This window comes from Passer domesticus, chromosome 2, assembly GCF_036417665.1.
Source record: "Passer domesticus isolate bPasDom1 chromosome 2, bPasDom1.hap1, whole genome shotgun sequence".
In the NCBI taxonomy this organism is placed as follows: Eukaryota; Metazoa; Chordata; class Aves; order Passeriformes; family Passeridae; genus Passer; species Passer domesticus.
Window position 1 is genome coordinate 102,836,523 of NC_087475.1, and position 6,115 is coordinate 102,842,637.

The following is a 6,115-nucleotide window of genomic DNA, read 5'->3' on the forward strand; positions in this document are numbered from 1 at the left end:
GGTCTGTTTAGATTTATTCTTTTGTTGCAATCCCATCTCTTATTATGTATGAATATTTATACATATATTTAATCTGTTTTGCTCTCCTGTCTTGCCTTGGGTTATATTTTTTTGCTTGGTGCTTTCCATTTTGATTGAGGTGGTGACTAGATGGGCCTCATCTTGGTTCAAAGAACAATTCATAATTCGCTCATGTCTGGGGAATTAATGCCTCTGTATGATATGTTGGGAGACAGGGATAAACATCCCTCCTGGCTGATTGATAGTCATATTAAAGATTGCAGTAGGTGAAATAATCCCCTGTAGCTTCATAGGGGTAAGTTCACCTTCTCTTTTCCCTTCAGACTGGCTTTGGGGCATGCTTGGGACTTGGCTTATGCTGTGTCCAATCTTAGAGCATAATTTAATTAGCCTTTATTGAAAGCCATTAGCATTGATCAATGGTGACATGCTATTTTTTTACTAAGAAAGATGACCAAGGTGTTTATCCACTAAAATCTTACAAATGCAAGTTGAGTTTGATAATTTTTTTTTCCTATTCTTGCTGTTGTTTTATAATAAGTTTAATCAATACACAAATATTTTGAGCTTTTAGTTGCTATCTGCAATATGCAGAAGGAGGAAGAAACAGGGGTGGTAGCTTGATTCCCCAGTTATGTATTCCTTCATTGAGTTTTGCATTTTGCTTTCATACTGATCTTCTCTTAAGGGGCTTCTTTGCACATTTTCCCCCTCTGTGGTCCATCACCGGTTGTATCCTTGGCACTGTCAATGCATTCAGCCTTGTCCTCTTCTTCCTTACAGCCCTCTTACCCTCTCCCACACCACCCTGGCCACAGGAGTCCACCTTCTGGACTCTATGCCTCTCATTCTATAAATCCATTCTTGCTCATTTTTTACAGACAGCTCTCAGGGACATTTGTCATCCAGTCCCCTCCCTGACTGAATGTCCTTTCTAAATTAATAACTAGAGAGCAAACAAAATGTGTATATTGCCTGCAATGAGTTCAGCTATTGTAGGCTGCTGATGCAAAGCACGTGAAAATCAATGTGGACCCCTCCCTTCTTGATCAGGGTTTGATGCTACATTCCTGATCCTTCCTATAAAATGAATTTTTTGTTCTTGTAATGCACTGCTGCAATCTGTATAATGAATTAGATTATAATCCCCTCATGGGCAAGGACCTGTCTTTTTGATATGACTGCATTGTTGATTTCACAGTGCATACATGTCTCACCTCCCACTTATATTCAGTGCACCAGGATATCAGAATGAAATGAGAATTGAAGTGGACAATATTCTTCTAATTATTAGCATGCAGATAAGCCACTTTAATTAAAGAAATTATATAACCTGTAAAAAAGAAAGCTTCTCTGTCAGACTGCAGTCTTGTAATGTCTTTGTGTTTGTGCAATTAGGACCAAATCTTGAATCCACCGAAGCCAATAGTGGCCCTTAATGGGATTAAACCTTCATTTGTGGGGTGATGGGCTAGATGATCTAAGAGGCCTTTTGCATCTTGTTCTTCTCCAATCTCTCTCAGGGTAACAACATATAATGGAGAAGACAGCTTGTTTTGAATAAACTGCATTAAGTGTCCACATGTATTTCCTAATGCAGGTTAAAAAACCCCCACCCCTGTGTCTCTGCTGGTGTGCGTGCCCCTCTCACAGAGCAGGTCTCTCCAGTGCTGCAGCCAGTGTATGAGCTCAGCTCGCCCATACCCTGCAGGTTTCTCCGGGGTATGGATCTCTGTACTTCCCGAGATCCTCTGGGAAAACTCCCCAGCCAGCGCTAATCAAATTGAACCACTGTCAAGACTTCCTGCAAAGCTTTGAGGAAACATTTCTGAATATTAGAGGTACAGAAGAGGAGAGTAGAGGTTGGGGGAGGGAGGCAGGACAGTTTTAGAGCTTAAGTGGATTACATAGCTGCATAACCCAGTTATGGGTCTGTGGACTCGAGTGAGCTGTTTTCTCCCCTCCTCTGGCTGTCTGCCTGTCAGATAGTTCCCCTGACAGGCAGGCTTTATTAACCTCCCCCAGCTGGCTCTCTCACCATTTCTTATTTTCCAGTGCTTGCATCCCCTAGCAGCTCATCTCAGCCCTTCTTGTGTCTCTGAGCTCCCCAGGGTCCTTCCTTTAGCTGCACCAGCTGTCGGCATCCGCTGAAGTCTCCTCACCAGCCTGCTCCACCGACATTTACCAAAACTGGTGGCAGGTCTCTGATCTCTGCCCACACAAACTCCAGGCAGCCAGCAATGGGTGTATGATTTGCCTCAGATCAGGAGTCCTATGTTTGAAAGGTAACCTGCTCCCTGTCTTCTATTTTCAATCGCTAAAAGAGCTATGTTAAAAATAAACAAACACCTGAGCACCAGTGTTGGCTGGTGTAAAGGAGCAGCAAGTGCCTGGTGCATCTGGATGCATTCAAGTTTCCCCACTTTGCAGGAAAGTTGGGTGGCAATGAGTTAACCAGAGCCTGGTTGTTCAGCCCCAGCTCTGAAATGTCCCTTCAGGACTGAGGTGTGAGCCTGACATCTGCTGGGGGCAGAAAACACCAGGCCGCTCTTCCTCAGGGATGCATTGTCAGGAGGAGCAGTGGTAAGGAGGATGCTGCCTGAGGGACTCTGAATGGGATCCATCCAGCCTGGAGGAGGCAACATAGCCAAAGGACAGGGTAAGCCATCTACAACCCAATAGGAGGCAAGAGCTGAAATCCCAATTTAAGCGGAAGGGCTCCAGTCCCCATCTCTTACAGATGTAAGAGAGAAGCCAGCCAGCATGTGTAGCCAGGGTTTAAAAATGTCTGCATGGGTGTCCATGGCCTCATGAGGCACAGAGCTCCATGTCTGACAGGAGGCTGAAATCTGCTTTCTGTCTTTCCTTTTGAGGCATTCACCACTGTCACTATGTTTTTGCTTTGCTGACACAGCTGGTGGCTTGTCTGAGTTTTATTCAGTCCTCTGGGCTTTACAGCTAAAAATGCTGCAGGTAGACTCAAAAAATCCCTACTTGGTGTCCACCATCTGGGTGTCTCTGTTGCTCCTTTCTGTCTTCAGCCACAGCCTCCTTCCCTTCTCTACCTGCCACTATGATGCATCTGTATGGGACTTCTGTCCAGTCTTACAGGAAAGGCTGATTTCCAGGGCTGACTATAAGAAAGTCATGGATGAGTGGCTCAAGGCCATGAGGAGTGACGGAGAGCAGAGGCAAGTGCCACTTGTTCTGATTAAATACTGATCTGATGCCTTGAAACCATGTTGCTGCATTGGTTCAGGAGTGGAGTGCCACAAAGGAGGGTGCTTGGCTGCTGGTGGTGAGGCAGCATCCCTGGGCATTGCTTTGTCAGTGAGGGGCTTTGAGCAACCTGGCCTAGTGGAAGGTGCCTCTTCCCACAGCAGAGAAGCAGCGTTGCCCACAGCAACATCCCTGCTCATGGCAGGGATGTTGGAACTATGTGATCTTTAAGGTCCTTTCCAATCCAAGGCACTCTGTGATTCTGCCATGAGAGGTTGTGCTGCTTCTGGGTCTGGACACAGCTCACCCAGTACCACTACAGGCACTTCAGGCTCTGATCCTTTGGGTCTATTAAAAAAGGGATTCTAAGCACTGTGCAAACAATATGGTAGCTTGGAGGTTTGCTGATAGCAGGGCTACCAGCAGCATCTTTGGGCTCTCTGCCAACACCTAAATAATTGGAAGTGTTACTTTCCTCTAGAAGTAAACCTGGCCTTTGTGCTGCTTTGTCACAGCATTGTATTTTTTGCTGTCAGACATGAGCAGATAAAATGTATATTTTAAGCCCTTGAGGAGAAGAAAGAAGTTGGCAGTTTTCATGGCTTTAGCACAGTTCTTATGACAGTGTATGTTGCTTTTTTTTCCCCCCAAAGATCATATTCTAGAAAAATGTGACTATTTGAGGATCTCAGAGGGTTTATTAATACTTTTTCAGTGTTTTTAGAGCTTCCAACATGGAGGAACACAAAGAACTTGATGCCAGTTTAACCTAATGATCCAGAAACCATACTTAAAATAATAATAAGCTAACACATCTATTTTTAAACTCGTGATTTAAGCCACTGTCATGGTTTTGGTAGGGCCTGTCATGATTTTGCAGCCTTGGGACTGGTAATAAAGCTTTTTTGTACTGATTTGAATGGAAAATCCTTTGAAAATCCTCCAGCTTGCTTGCCTTAGTCAATACTTAACAAGGATTCAGCCACAGCAGCAAAAATATCCACTGATCAGTACTTTTTTTTTTGACCCTCTCTCTTCCCTCATAGCAAAAAAATCTGACACCCAAGAGTCATGATTCATTTTAGTCCCAGGGTCCATTCTGAGAAACTGCATTGCAGGGATCCTTGTACATGGGAATCCTGGAGCCAACAACAGTTTCCCAGGAGTCTGAACAGAGGGCAAGAGCATCTGTGTCAGAGTTTTCCATAGGGCTAAGAAAGGACTGAAGAGAGAAAAGGGTCAGATCTACACAGATGGCTTGGGCTCACACTTATTCCATGTCCCTATAAAGTTGTTCTGGGATGAACAGGAGTTGAAGGTAAAGTGAGCTTTAAGGATGCAGAGAGGGCCAAGCCATGGCACAGAGCCTCTCTGCCTGGCGTGGGCACACAAAGTAAATTGCTTCTCTAGTGGCTGTGTCCATGGAGGAGGGGCAGAATGCCAGCTGGTCCCTGTGGTATTTAATTTCTCCTCAAGAGCTGAGCGAGGCAAACATTTTTTGGGATGAAGCAGCTGAAAGCAGGAAAGACAAAGTGCTATGCCTACTGCCCCCAGCCCCCTGTGCTTTTGCAGGCTGCATCCAGATATCAAACCTGGTGGGAGACAACTGCACTGCTTTTTATACCTCTAGATGCTACACAGTGTTTATCAGCTCATCAAAAGTATCTGGGAACAAGTGAAGGATCAGCAGGCTCTCAACAAGCCAGACCCATCTCACTGATATTTTGAGGCACTTGGCTTTCTGGCCAGTGGGTATGCTGTTATTCCTCTGATACAAGAAAACAAACACGTGGGGCTATATATATATATATATATAAGAAAAACAGGTGACTCATAAATGAGAATAGCCTCATTTTGTCATTAGAGGAGGACAATTTGACACATATTTGTATCAATATTGCAAATGTCTGCACAAAGCTACGCTGCCCTGTCACATGCTTTGGGCTGCATGTGTGGCCACAGCCACCTGCAGCAGGGGAGCAGGAGAGGGGCCACACTCAGTTGCTGTTTGACCCTGATTTCTTATTTTTTGTCTGAATTGTGGGAAAGGCCTGCTGCTTGGCCTTGAATCTCCCACGAAGTGATTTGACACTTTGAGTAGAGCTTGGCCTTTTCTTTCTCACATTAAAATGGAGGAAATTGATGTTTTATAGGTCTGTTGCGTCAGCACATAGGCACTGATATGTAGAGAATGTGTGAATAGCTTTTTGTATTAGTGCTGGACACAGAACTGTCAGGCAAAAGATTACCTGAAATGAAATCTCAGACAAAAAGTGAAAAGCCTTGGATCAACTAGATTGGTGTGTTCATCCTCACGATTAACGATAACCCAGTAACTGTATTGGGTTTGTGTAGCAAGGCTTTGGTACGGGGTGGGCTATAGGAGTGGCTTTCTGTCAGGGGATGGTAGAAGCCTCCTCTGTGTCCAGTGGAGCCAATGCCAGCCAGCACCAAGATGGACCCACAACCAGTCAATGATGGTGGTAAAACCTGTGGGATAACAGCTTTAAGAGGGGGAAAACTGTTGTGCAACCGCAGCCGGGAAGGAGGAGTGAGAATATGTGAGAGAAACAAAGAAACGACTCTGTGAATGAGACATCGGGATGAGTAAAGGAGATTGGGGAGGAGGTGCTGTAGGCGCTGGAACAGAGACTCCCCTGCAGCCCATGGACGTCTCTGGTGGACCAGATATTCACCTGCAGCCCCTGGAGGGCTCAGCAGTGGAGCAGGTGGATGCCCAAAGGACCTCACGGGGATCCCATGCTGGAGCAGGCTCCAGCAGGCCTGATGCAGAGAGGAGCCCAAGCTGAAGCAGTTTTGCTGGCAGGAATTGTGATGCCGTGGGAACTCACACTGGAGCAGCCTGTTCCTGAAG